A 14990-nucleotide genomic window follows, 5' to 3' on the forward strand; every position below is an offset into this window, starting at 1 on the left:
CAATGCTTCCTGAAGTCTGAACGGCTGCCAAGCCATGACCATGCAGTTAAGGGAGTGCAACAAAGAACCTCAAATCAAGAGCACATTTCCATCTTCCTGTCCAGCTAGCTCCCAATCTTTTTTTTTTCTTCCCTTTGCATTAATTAATTTATAACAACATAAGCTTTCTTAGTGATTTTCCTCTTTTTCACATTATTCCTCTGGCTTTTTTACAAGCTGGAATGAGACCTTCTCTACCTAGTCACTCACTGATTTGGAAAGAGGGGTCCTGCAGCAGCTGCCCCATTCTCTCAGCTGGGATGCATGCTCTCATTGCTTACTTTGGGGCTAGCACTCACCAGATCCCCCATCCATGACCTCATCAATTTACTAGTCTGCTCGAAAATACCCCAGCATAAAACCCAGCAGCTTTCTGCTGGGTCAGCCCACAGAGATGGTACTAAACATCAGAACCAACACAGGGCTGGGGTGGGACCGTGCGGCCGGAGGCCAGAGGTGGATGGCCACAAAATCTCTCCCTTCTGGTTGTAAGAAACCAAGAATTCGGCTCAGCTCTTTAGGAAACCGCAGCTTCAGCATGTCTGTGATAGATGCTCGTCCTAGATTACAGCGTGCTAAGGTCAGCACACTGTTTACATACATGCATTTAGTGAAAGGCTGACTTTGTAGGCTCAGAGATGGAGACTTTCCCGGGATTTCTATCTTGGTAGAATTTGTGGAATAATCATTTTAAATTGGTTCTTCAGACCTCTTATTTCTTCCCTTTCAACTTCCCCTTAAAACCATTTTCTACCACAGAGCTTCCAAAAAAAAGCCAGTGTTGATCTCTCTTGACTGTAATTTGCCCTGAATGACCAGAGTTGCACAGCCTTCTCTGATTTAACCCATGTTGGCTCCTCATTGACTTTTTTTATTGCTGTAAACTCTCTGGAGTAAGAATGGTCAATTCCAAATTATACGCGTGGTATCCCATGATTTACTACTTTACCATGAAAAATCAAGTCCCAGAAATGAAGTTACAGGGCAAAGCGTCCCTCCCACGCCCTTTCTCCAAAGCCTGTGTTTTCCTCACCTAGTTGTTTAAATATGTTCAGAGATGTTGTTGCCATAACTTGCCCTAATCATCCATTCCAAGCCTTTGCTATTCTGACCATGAGACTGTCCCACAACATCTGGTGCGCCTAATGTACAGCTTAATTTTCTGTTGCTGAATTTGTGCCAGTCAGCTCTTGTCCTGTCTCCCACAGACATGGAAAATACAATTTCTTTCCTACTTGTAGCAGTCTCTACATAACCTCAGTTTTCTTTAGGGTTAAAGCCCCAGTTGTCTCAAACTTCTTTTGCAAGTTCATGTTTTCAAGGTCTTTAGCTGTGAACAATGTATATTTTCACAGGTTTTCTCTGGAAGCTTGACAATTAGCCTATCACTTTCTGAATGTGCTGTCAAGATGGACACAGCACTTCCGTAGTTACCTGAAGGTTCGGTAGATAGAATAGTTGTCATAGATCCTAATAAGAAATACGAACCTTATCTTTCTTTTTTTTCCCCAACTGCAATTGAGGAAGCAGTCTAGATCCAAGATATTTTTTTGCAAAATTGTGGCCTGATTAGTTGTTTCCCTCAATGTATGCACATGTTTCTATATGTATGCAGTAGACTTGCTGAAAGATGACTCCAAAGGGCAAAACTCAGCACTTCTCCATTTTAAATAGCGCCCTATTTACTTTGGCAAGATCCTTTTGAACTTTATTCTTATTCTCCATCATACCTGTAGCCTCTCCTAGCAACTGGGATTGGAGATTTAGTAAGTACATTTTATTGCAGAAGATATACATGTCAACGGTACAAGATTGAGAATAGCCCCTTGTAGAACCACGCTTAGTACAGACTTGTTTAGAAATGACTCACAAATAACTGTTTTCTGAAAACAGTTTTCCAGATAGTTTTGCTTAAACCTTACTATAATTCTACCTTGAACTATCTATATAGTATCTATCTTCTATTTTCTTGTCCTCTTTCATTTATAGAAAAGGCGTATGAGTCAGAATAAAAAGCCTTACTAGAAAATTAGAATATTTACTGCTTTGCCCTTATTCCCAAAGTACCTTACTCAGATAGAAGAAATCCAAAATGCTTTGATAAGTTTTGTCCAGTTTTATTTCCCTTTCAGTTCCTGCAAGATACAGCACAGTTAATTCACAAAAGGAAGTGTAAGTGTCCCCAAATTGCTTGAAAGATGTACAGAAATATCAATACGCTCAATGAGTGCTTTTCACGAGACTATTTCACACTCTTCACAAGCATATCCAAATGAAGTAGAAGCCATATTACTTGTATGCTGTCGGTACTCCCAGGCTTTTCCATGACTCATCCTAAAGGTAACTTATGGACAGCCCTCTGCTGAGTTATTTTTAGCTTTTATCAACTCATGCAATTTCTTCCTGCAAGCTGAGCAAATTTCTTCAAAGTCTCCTCAGAGCAGAGACTGCAAAAAAAAAAAAAAAAAAGGAAGTGTCAAAATTGCATAGCGGATACTCTTTAACAACAGAGAATGGTGTGGGGGTGTCAAGAGATGTTGTGTGTTATATATTACCCCTAATGGTTTTAGGGGTAACACTTCAGGTGCTGAGCTCTTTTGGGATGTTGGGTTTTTTTTAATTTCCAACGGAAACCAGTGGAATTTGGGGGATAGTTCCATGGCAGGCAACAGTCCTAACGAATGCATCAGAGTCTGTTCTTAATTTAAAAAATAAAAATACAACCCTGAATAGATTCTGAGCATCTTTTGCAATAAAATAATTTTCAGTGTCTTCACTGATTTGAACTAAAACAATTGACATGCAATTATTCTTGCATGCTATCAAGGTGCAGTTGCTCAGGAAGTAACGCAGAGTAATGATTGAAATAGTGAAAGTTCTTTTCTAGGCCATGACAAATATTTCCTTCATGGCTTTGGCTAAATACCTTTGCCTTTTAGACTTCCCAACTGTGATGCAGATGCTCCTTTTCTTGCAGTTCTAAACTATTTCACTTCTAATATTTTTTGAAGAATGGATTATAACTCTTTGTCAGAATAGAATATGTCAGTTGGAAGGGACCTAAAATGATCACCTAGTCCTGACCGCTTCAGGGCTAACCAAAAGTTAAAGCATGTTGTTTAGGGCATTGTCCAAATGCCTTTTAAACACTGACAGGCTTGGGACATCGACCACCTCCCTAGGAAGCCTGTTCCAGTCTTTGACCACCCTCTTGGTAAAGAAATGCTTCCTAATGTCAAGTCTGAAGCTCTCCTGATGCATCTTCGAACCATTCCCACATATCCTATCACCGGATACCAGGGTGTGGTGGGTTGACCCTGGTTAGATGCCAGGTGCTCACCAAAGCTGCTCTTTCACTCCCCTCCTCAGCTGGACAGGCAAGAGAAAATGCAACAAAAGGCTCATGGATTGAGACAAGAACAGGGAGATCACTCACCAATTACCATCACGGGCAAAACAGACTTGACTCAGGGAAATTAATTTAATTTATTACCAATCAAATCAGCACAGGATAATAAGAAATAAAACCAAATCCTAAAACACCTTCCCCCCACCCTTCTCTTCTTCCTGGGTTCAACTTCACTCCCAATTTTCTCTAACTCCTCCCCGTCAGCAGCTCAGGGGGATGGGGAATGGGGTTGTGGTCAGTTCACCACATGTTGTCTCTGCCGCCCCTTCCTCCTCACACTCTTCCCTTGCTCCATTGTGGGGTCCTCCCACAGGAGACAGTCCTCCATGAACTTCTTCAACGTGAGTCCTTCCCACAGGCTGCAGTTCTTCATGAACGGCTCCAGTGTGGGTCCTTTCTGTGGGTCCTTTCCACAGGGTGCAGTCCTTCAGGAACAGACTGCTCCAGCGTAGGTCCCCTATGGGGTCACAAGTCCTGCCAGCAAACCTACTCCAGCGTGTGCTCTTCTCTCCATGGGTCCTGCCAGGAGCCTGCTCCAGTGTGGGCTTCCCACAGGGTCAGAGTCTCCTTCAGGTACATCCACCTGCTGCAGCGTGGGGTCCTCCATGGGCTGCAGGTAGGTATCTGCTCAACCGTTAACCTCCATGCGCTGCAGGGGGACAGTCCTTCTCACCATGGTCTTCACCATAGGCTGCAGGGGAATCTCTGCTCCAGTGCCTGGACCACCTTCTCCCCCTCCTTCACTGACCTCGGTGTCTCCATAGTTGTTTCTCTCGTATATTCTCACTCCTCTCTCCTGTTGCAGTTGCTGTTGCACAGCAGTTTTTTCCCCTTCTTAATTGTGTTGTCCCAGAGGTGCTACCACCATCGCTGATGGGCTTGGCCTTGGCCAGCAGCAGGTCTGTCTCGGAGCCAGCCGGCATTGGCTCTATCAGACATGGGGGAAGTTTCCAGCAACTTCTCACAGAAGCCACCCCTGTAGCCACCCTGCTACCAAAACCTTGCCACACAATCCCAATACACAGGGAAAAGGGATCTGCACCTCCCTCTCCACTTCCCCTCCTCAGGAAGCTGCAGGGAGCAATGAGGTCGCCTGTCAGCCTCCTTTTCTCCAAAGCAGACAAACCCAGGGTCCTTAGCTGCTCCTCACAGGACATGTCTTCTGGCCCTACCACCAGTTTTGTTGCCCTCCTCTGGATGCATTCAAGGACCTTCACATCCTTCTTAAATGGTAGGGCCCAGCACTGCAGACAGTAGTCAAGGTGAGGCCGCACCAGCACTGAATACAGCGGGATGATCTCTTTTTACCACCTGGTCATTCTGTGTTTGGTGCACCCAGGGTGCGGTTTGCCCTCTGGGCTGCCAGGGCACACTGCTGGCTCACAGGGAGCACCCCCAGATCCCTTTCTGCAAGGCTGCTCTCCAGCCACTTCTCTCCCGGTCTATACTTGTGCCCGGTGTTACTCCATCCCAGGTGCAGAATCCAGCATTTGCTCTTGTTAAATTTCATGCCATTGTGTATGCCATTTGTTCATACACCTATGGCAGCAGGGTCATACTGTTCAGAATTTCTGTAGAATAACTGTTCAACAGAGGTCTAGGCACACATCAGATTTGGGTGGGCCAAGGACTGAACGAAGGTGAGCTCTGCAGCCAGGCAGACAGCTGGTGGTGGTGCAGCGGAGGAGGATGCACGCACAGGATGTCGAAAGAGGAACGGTATCTGCCTTATTTACGAGCCTCACAGTGGCTGCAGGTGATGCTACAAGGTCAGCTCTAAGTGTCTCACGTGAAACAAACCCCTTCCGCTTAAGCGGTACATTTGTGGAGGTGTGGGCTGAGGCGGGATCTTTGCAGCGTGCCTATGAGTGATGTGGATAGTAAATACAAGCTCGTGTAAAAAGCACACTACAACAAAAACTAGGTCCCACGCTCCTCTTCTCAGAGTTTAGTTGTGGCAGGGAAGGAGGAAGTGGTGCCGGTGTTATTGATGCAAAGGTGGGAGCAAATATTTGCTTACTTGCCAGAGTTCCTCACTGAAAAGTTTCTCAGCAGTCCCACAGTTTCAGCCTTTTAGCTTCAGGACTCTGGTGCATTACCCCCAAACCCAAACTGCTTTAAGTACAACCCATGACCTTCATCACCCAACACCTTCTCTCTGAGCATCTCATCTTGTCAAGGGGGACCATTCCTAGATTCACATCAGGACTGCTTTACTCCCTTGTCCCCAGTTCATACGTCAGGTCGCCCTTTGATGAGCTAATCATGGAGAATTAATGAACCAGTTTCCTGTGTACGGAAACCACAGGATCTAAGGAAAGCTGTGGTGGTCTCTCCAGCGTTTGCTCCACATAGGTAGAATAACTTCAAGCCAGCTCACATCAGATTGTCTTGGAGCAGGGCTCACTCCCTGGTGCAGCGCACAAAGGTGATTTAAAGGCGTCTTTTCTGCTTCTGGTTATCCCACCCAGAGGCTTTCCTTGCAACCCCAGCAGACAGTGTCTGGAAAAGGAGACTGAGCTGGGCATATGCTAAAGGCAAGTCCCAACCCTCTCAAAACACCAAACCTCCAATCATGAAGGGTTTAGCACCCAACATTAGTGACGCGCTTAATATTTGGAAATCTGATCATTCTGTAACTGTCTGCTGAGCACTGAAAAATGAGGGTCTTTACGCAGATGATAGAGTTTTTTGAAGAGTGCATTTCATTAATTTACTTTGACTAAACTTAGTCTGACACTGGGACATAGGAATTGAAAGAAAAATAAGCATATGGATCAATATTTGCTTACACAGTCTAACCAACTGCTGTGTATTTGAGAGGTTCATTTTTCTGGCTTATAAGTTAATTAACATGGAGAAGAAAAAAATAGCTAGATTCATTGCACCAGTCCTGCTCCTGCTGACAGCAGTACGTGTTTTATATTGGACAGGAACAATATTTGTGTCTAAAAACTTTCCCTGTAAAGTCAGAAACCATCTTTTACATGTTCTTGGGCGATACAGTTCAGAGTGCCCAGTGTCTTCACTTACAATTCAGGAAAGCCATAAATACTGTCATGTAAACCTCCCTCCATCATTATTAGTGTGTGTTTTAGGCATGATTTTGAGCAGTGATGTACATTGGCCTGTTTACTAGAAGCCAATGGAGCTTCTCCTGGATAATGTAACTGTAGTCTACCATTTAACATAATTTGGAGGGGGGTGTTCTCCTTGTTTTGTTCGTTGGGTTTTTTTTTAATGAAGATACTAACTGGTTCTGCCCTTAACAATTGACCATAAACCTAAGCTCCACAGACGGTTATGGATGGTACACGGTTATGAACAGATGAAGGAGACCATTGCTCAAGTAAGCAGATACGCATGTGGAAGCAACGGAACTACTTGAATGCTTAACACTTTGTATTTGCTTAGGTGAAACGGGTACCAAAACACCTGCATGACTTTAGCTCATGGATTGTTCCACTTACTGAGACAATACTATTTAATACCTTGATAAAAGGTATTCTAGAATATCTTCCTTTGCATTGATCTGATTCCTCACTGCTTTGATGCTAATGTGGCTATGTGGAGAGACGTGAAGATGTGTATTAACTATTGTTTGTGTTTTCTCTGGATTTTAAAAGACACAGTAATTGCCAGGCTAAATCAACAGGTTTGGGTGTTCAGAGACTCCTGACCAGCCCAGTCTGGCGACGGGACTTAAGGTGGGTGGCAGCACACTCCTGACCACACTAGGAGTTTAAATTGACCCCAACACAATCAGGGTGTTCCCACAGCAGGCTAACCTGACTAAAGTGGAATTGATCCAGGACGGGCAGTTAAATGTGAGGTAAATCCACATCTAACTGACAAATGATAGGATTTCCAACAGTAATGCAGTTGGTTATGACTTGAGAAGTCTGCTTTTGGTGTTACTAAGAAGTCACAGTCACAAGTACTGGGATCTAAGGCAACCTGGAGAAGAACCTACAGAAACCCAAGGACAAGCGGAGGTCAAGGGAATATTTCTCTGAGAAATAAAGAATCAGCTTCTGTACTTAATCTCTTACTTTCATGTATATGACTAAAACACCTCAATAATATTAAAAATGGTGTCGTGATGCACAGCTTAACAGTATCTTTAGTCAGTAGAAGCTAGACTTAAATAAATTTCAGTTCATGGATTACTGCTGGACCATGTAAGTTAAAAAAATAGCTTTTCTTCTGCCAAAATTTATGACTCATCCAAAGCCAGCAGAATAGATAAATTGATGTATGCCTTATCTACAACAAAGAGAGCGATTGGGATGAATTCCCAAACAGGTGGTTATGTGACCGATGTAAAAGCCAAGATGTATGTACACACTGAAGGAAGAGCAGGTTGGTTTTGGCCCAGATTCAGTGGAACCCCTCCCACAAGTAAAAAGTAGTTACTATGAAGAGATGCAGTGATGGGAAAATAGAGCAATTACCTGGAATTCAGCCCAATTAGTTTCTGCACATTCTGATATTCTATATGTACCAGGACCGTAATGGAAGTGACACACACATGATAACACTTTATTTCAGCCTCAGTCAGCTGGGGCCCGTGCACACAAATAAGGAGCGGAAAAGGGTGAAACAAGAACATTTTTATTCTCTTTTTTAGATCAACCACAGAAGTCTGTAGGTGTCAAACCTCACGGTTTTTCAAACAACTTGATATTCTCATTAATTCTTTTTTATTTTCCATTTGAGAATAGAAACACTCTGTTAGTTTCAAAAAGCAAAGGTACTCATTTGCATTGTTTAAGCAGCTTGTACTACTAAGTATTTTCAGTACATTTTCATAGAAAACAGAAACTTACAATGAAGAGAAAAAGACTCCTTTCCCATCATAGGCTAATTTATTAATACTTCGCTTAAACAGTGTCAAAACAAGAGAATCTGTTATGGCCAGATTCTGAAATGGCATATATCACATTCAGTTCAAGCAATTTATACTAAAGGTCTTTTGCATGTAATTACACACAGATATTACTTAACTTCAGTGCTGATACAAGAGGCTTAGTGTGAGGCTGCAATCTCTAACATTTCTTGCAGTCAGGGAGAAGTCAAGAATTTGAATTTGTAAAAATAACTGAACAAATTCAGTTCTAGATGGAGATGGGTATCACTGGACCAACGGGAACTAATGGAGAGTGCATCAAAAGGGAGGGTCCTGATCTGTGTCACTTCTTGTAACTGCCAGTCCTTATTAAAATTTCCCTGCTTACTTACATCACCCTGCAATTTGTACCACACAACCTGAGTTTTCACAGGATGCCAAGGAGCAGACTTCCCTCAGATCTTGGCAGTCCATCAAGGTCACTGTGCCAAAATGTAGTTTTACTCTCCAAATAAAAGTGTGTTGCTAACAACTCATTGTCCGTCAAAGAGATATTACCCAATTAGCCCCATCAGCATGTTGCCTCTACATGAAGCAGCAGGTCCCAGCCTTGGCCAGGGACGCAGGACTACACAGCAGGCAGAACCTGAAATTTGCTGCCTGTTTTGGGATGTCACTGCCGCAAACTCCTAGTGTGTCGTGCACGAGCTTTCTGCACGCCCTCCATTGTAGGCATCTGGCTCTGCGTCCAGCTTCCCAGAAGAGGACAGCCATGGAGCTTGCTCTTGGGTGGGTCAGGAAGCTGCACGGAGGGACACAGAGGCAAAACAGTGCAATTCACCACTTTTTATGGTCTCACCAATAAAGGTGTTGCGACTAAGTCTGCATTTGCTACATACACGTCATGACTCTACATGTCACCCTTCTACACTGCTAAGGGGCAGGTTTCTGCTGCTTATATCCCAACACATCTTTCTGGAGCCTCCTGATAATCCACTGCAGCTACACCAGCCTGTCCCAGTGAAGCCAGGGAATGCACCCCACAACAACTGCTGCTGACGTGGGTGCAGTTTGCGGCCTCTTGCTGGTCCCTGTATGCGATATCTTCCTTGTAATTCACCTTAATGGAGGACTCTGGCTATTAAATTAACAGGTGTGAATGGCACAGCAAGGCCAGGACAAGGAACGGTAGAGCTCTTGCTAGATTTAAATGCAAATTATTATAATTTAAATGCATTTTCTTTTCAGGACATTGCATTGCTTCTTACTGTGTTTTATAGGAAACAATTTACGTAAAACTGACAGCCAAGATTCTAGCAATTGCAGAAAAAAAGGTATACAGGGAAGCTGGTTGTATCTAAATGGTATAAAAGTATTTGATCTTCAATAACTCATTAACAACAGGGCCATACTGTTTATTTTTTATTGCAGTTGTGATTTTTAGGATTAGGCCTATCAATATTTATTCCTATTTAGCAGAAGGCAAACATCCGGTCAGTCCTGGCAAACGCTATCCACTGAACGGCACTTTCCTTACCCTTTAGTCACAGAACACACACAGGTTCAGTTTCTCATAAGAAGGTGAAAGTACAACAGTGGGAGAGTCGGTGACAAGTGTGGCTAATGCCATAATAATTTACCTATTGCAAACGACATATGAAGTTCTCAGAGACCCCAGTTATCTCCTGCCAATGTCAGGGGCAAAATTTCTGTTCCTTGCATGCAGTCAGACTGAGCTTTTACCAGAAAGGACTGGATGTGGGACTGGCATTTCATAGATCAGGTAAAAAACAGCTATAGAAACCGAGGGAGCTTATTCTGCAAACTGCAGTTTCGAGGTGAGGTTCCTCTTCTAGAGACCTCGCCGTGATGGGGTTGAATTGCTGAGAAGTAATTTTGGTCTTTTCAGCTCCATTTTTCTGGAAGTCTGTGCAGGAGAGACCCTGAAAATCTCTTGCACTTTTCTGCCTAGGCCACAGCTGCTCAGGACTGCCCGTAGCTCTGCAGGGTCCAACATCCAGTGCTAATGGCCTTTGACCTAATCAGAAGCTCTAAATATGACTACATATTTAAAAATAGCAAAGCTAAACAACACATATACTGGGTGGAGCCTGCTGAACATGGGACAGATTTGCCAGAGTAAACTCAAGGAAGATTTAACTGAGCACTTAACAGTATGTGCAACTCTGTTGTTACGTATCTTCACAGTATTTGAAGGATTACCAGTGAACTTATCCTCACAGCACCCCGGGATGTGGCAAAGTGCTCCCAGGCTCTGTGGAGGCTGGAGAAAGGGAGGAGGTTAAAAAACCCGGCCAGGGGAGCTGGAGGATGGGCAACCCAGCAGAACACGATGCTCACGCCTTTCTGCCTCTTTGGTAGCTCTCCACCTTACCATCCAGACCACAGTCCCTTCGTACCTCAGCCCCATCACAGATAAATGCCATGTAAGTTCTCCTTGTTGGAAATATTTAGTGCTAGGTAATTTCATGGTTTCAAAAATAATAAAGGAATTTCTAGGAAAACATTTCCTGAAAGGAGACATAAACATATGTTGGAGTGAGGCTAGTTTGACTTCAGGGTTAGAGACGCTTAATATGGTAGAATTTCATCAATGGTAGTACACAAAGTGCAAACCACTAATAAAATTTTAAAAAAAATTATTAATTCATTTTGGGGATTTCCCAATACTGTTTCTCTGTCTTATATAAACTGTACGCTGCTCAGGGCAGACACTACTTAGGGTCTGCTGAAACGAAAAAGAAAATTCTTGTCTTCGCTTACTATTCTGACTATCAAAAATAAGCAGGGAGGACACAATAACGTAAGAAATTATATTATGGTGAGGAAAAAATACAGCATATTTTATACATTTATTTTCATCCTGGGATGATTTTGCCTACAGGAAAGTATTTGCTAATGACAGACGAACTGCATTGCCACTGATGTTAATATACTACTGTTTAATGATATTTTTTTTAATATTCATTTTAACACTGTTAATGTTTACTTAGCAGGAAATTAATAACACCAGGATATTTATCATATAGGAAATGGCTAATGAAATCTGCTTCATCTGTCAGTGAATGTTTATGTTTCAAGGCTGCACTGGATTATTGTTTATGCAGGATTTGGGGGAGAACGGTAGTGTTTTGTTAGTGACTAATTATAAGAGGGAAGTTAAATGGCAATTAGTATGGATTTATTATTATTATTATTATTATTTATATTACATTAGCACTCCCTTGGTCTTCAGATCAATGCTTGAAGAGCTCAGCTGTTGCTGAAAGACTTAAAAATGAGACCAAATATGTTTGGTAGTGATGGGGACACAGGACTGGGAGCCAGAATTACCCAATTCTGCAAATAAGCTGACTCACTGCTTACTGGTCCCGTGGTGAACCCTCCTGCAAGTAGCCCTTTGGCTCTGACACATCTCTTTTAACAGAATGGAGTTTATACAATTTCACTATATTCTTATATACAACAATTAATCCGGGGCCAGACTGTGTCTCCTAGTTTGATGTTTTTCTAAATTCTGTACTTAATGAGTTTTCTCACAATGGCTGCTTCAAATTGCATGCAAATGTCGCAATTTTTAAGCATAACATATATAGCTCTGGGGAGTTTTGCAGATCTCTGCCATTTAAGAACTGTACTTCATGGTTTGAACTCCGGTGGATTCGAGGGATTTCCTTTCAAAAAGCACAAATGCCACCTTTGCAATTTATAAAACAAGTCAAACATTTGAAAATGATATTTTCCTTCTTCCTTTGCAAGTCTGAGTTCATTATTTGAGGTTTTCCTTCCTTTCTTGCACAAAGCTCAAAGTGGTACATCCTTGTTGCAAGGACATGTGAGAGCTGCCAGATTGCATCACAACAGGGACAGGCGTGAGTGCGGAAGCAGGATCCCAGAAGAGCTGGGGAGCTGCACTGGTCCTTGGCTGTCCTTCGCCAACCCTAGGCTTGTTCTTCATGAACAAGGACGAGTAGTAATGTCTCCCACTGATAAAGTGCATAGTTTTTGGTCAGGATGCACGTATGCATGTGTGGAAGTTTGGGGAAAAAAAAAATCAGATCGAAATCATCAGAAAATTGAGTCACTCTGGGTATGTTAATTTCATGGAAAGGAAAGTGTATAGCCATAGCAAAATATTTCCCATTAGTTATTGCTAAAGAATGGAATGCAAATTCCAATGGCAGTTCCTTTCCTCCCTTTTCCCTTCCCCAGAAATCCCTGGGAGTACAAAATATCATTCAGAAATGCCAAATCCAACCCCAGCTGCACCCCTGCAACTACCTCCAAAGTCAATAGGAGTCACGGGTGCACAAGGAACTGAGTGCCCCGTCAACATAGTGCAATTTTTAACCACTATTAAATGTAAATCTCTCTACCATCAATATTTATTCCTGCTAAATATGAAGAATGTTTAGGTTTATGAGTCACCAGTTCTTTTCCAGTTAGCGCTTGCTCTACCACTTCCACCCTTGAATGGAACTAGAGATTTATACAAGATATCAGCACACAAAGTCAACTGTTAGGAAGAGGCAACCACAGAATAACAACTGGGGAGATAACAATGTGCATCTGTCAAAGCCAGCGCGCTCCACTGTTGTCATTTCTCTGCTGTTGGTTTTGCAGCAGGCTTGAGTGGCAAATCACAAAGACCATGAATAAGTACAGCAGGATTTGCTCGCAATTTGTTCCATGCAAGCTCACGGTTGCCATGGGAGACAGGAAGCATTTTTCGGGCACTCCCACAGCAATAAACTGTTGCCACTTTATTAACGAGTAGCAGCACGCTGTGTTTTGTTCCACAGCAGACCTATGAGATGACCAGCAAAAATGCTGGAGGTGGAGAGAAAGTTTTTTGCCCCACTTTCACTTCTTACTTTGGATGCAACTCAGGGTCCTGCTAAAGAGGGCAATCTGCTGTTTGCTGTAAGGCAGTAGTTTTAGTCTAGTTTCCAGTGGATGCGAGGTCTGCATAATAAAAACCCACATTACAATGCGCCACGGTCCTCCTAAGGCTGTAAAGGTGTTAAGGAGACACTTGAGTGGAAGCAGAAAAACAAAAGCCAGTTTGTATTCTTCACCTATGTTATTTAGTGAAAGATTGCACAGAGAAAAAAGAATGCTTTCAATCTGATCGTAGCACAGATCAGTGGCTGCCAGCCTGCAGCGAAGGTCTGCTATGTTAAAAGGTCATCTTCAGTTCGGGAAACGCGAATGGGTAGTCCCTGGAGAAAAGGTGGTAGTGTTCCTGTTTCCCAGGATGAACAGTCCGTCACAGTGTTTCTGTAACTCTGGGTGGTGACTGCGCCAAGGTGCTGAGAACCTCTCCTTGATCAGTGAAGATACCTCGTTTCAGAAGGTACCACTGTAATCCTGTTCTTCTGGGATAACAGAGGGAGAAGTGACTAATCACTGGCTGAAAAGGTAAAACAGAAGCAGGTAGCAGGAGTTGTTGGCTGTCTTTACTGAAGGACTGAGAAACAGAGTTGAAGAACTGAACAGAGGAAACAATAGAGGGGCACACTTTTAGATAACTTAAGAAATCTGGCTTCTTATCTCAAAGATTAGGCCTTGTAAGGGCACTGTGAAATCCAAGTGGAGAGGCGCAGTTCCCCAAGCCAAAGGACAGAAATAGAAGCCCTACAGCTACCATGAATCTCTGACTTCCTAAAGTGGTCCCCAAAGGTAGGAATAAATGCTTACAAGCAGGAAATCTCATATCGCTATTGTCTTTATACAGACAAAGGCATCACTTTCCCAGGTCACAATAATATGCCTTGAAGAAATAAAGTATCTTCTCTTATGTTATTTTTTTATAGTCCTCTTCCTTTCCTATAGTCCTCCCTGACTTGCCAGGTATTTTTCTTGCCTGACGGTTTAGCTTGAGGGGCCATGTGTTCTCACATGTCCTCTGCTGATAAAACAGGGTATACCTGCCCCAAAGGAATGGGTATACCTGGCTATTACCAATACATGGAACATGCTATTTCGGATAACTGATTAACATCATTTATTGCTCAGCCCTGACTGTGTTGCTCTATAATGAGCAAATACAGGACCCTACTTTTAAGAATATGTCTGTTTTGAGTGGTCTCTCCACAAAACAGCGAGAAGATCATATGCTAACTGCATCCTTCACCTGCAGAACGGAATTAGAGAGCAATATTGGAAAGGAGAGGAATACTAGGTATTTTTTTTTTAGGATCTACCAAACCTAGAAATTAAGCAGAACAGAATTCGATTTACACCTGGATACTTTAAATCAATTAAACTTCTTCTGTTGAAACGACTTAATGAATGAAAACATCCTTAGAGCTAATTAACATGTTAAAGGCCACATCAGAAGAACAGCCCCCTGGAGATAAGACGTCTACATAGAGCACACCGATACAAAATTAAATGAAAAGTTTTTTCCTTTCCATCCTACTCTTGATTCACACCTACATGCCAACAGGCACTGCATTGCCTTCTCCAAGATGATACATTCCCAGAAGTTAACAGCACCAAGATCTGAAGTTCTGCTTCTACTTTTTAATGCAGCCACAGCAGCTCTGGATTTCAGGGAGATCCCTGCTGATTAGCCACTGTGGAGTACAGCTGAGTACTCTTTGGCAAATCCTTCTTTACAAGCCAAACCAAGATTTCAGGAAAGAAATCTCAGTGAGAAGGAAACTT

This window comes from Larus michahellis, chromosome 2 (assembly GCF_964199755.1).
Source record: "Larus michahellis chromosome 2, bLarMic1.1, whole genome shotgun sequence".
In the NCBI taxonomy this organism is placed as follows: Eukaryota; Metazoa; Chordata; class Aves; order Charadriiformes; family Laridae; genus Larus; species Larus michahellis.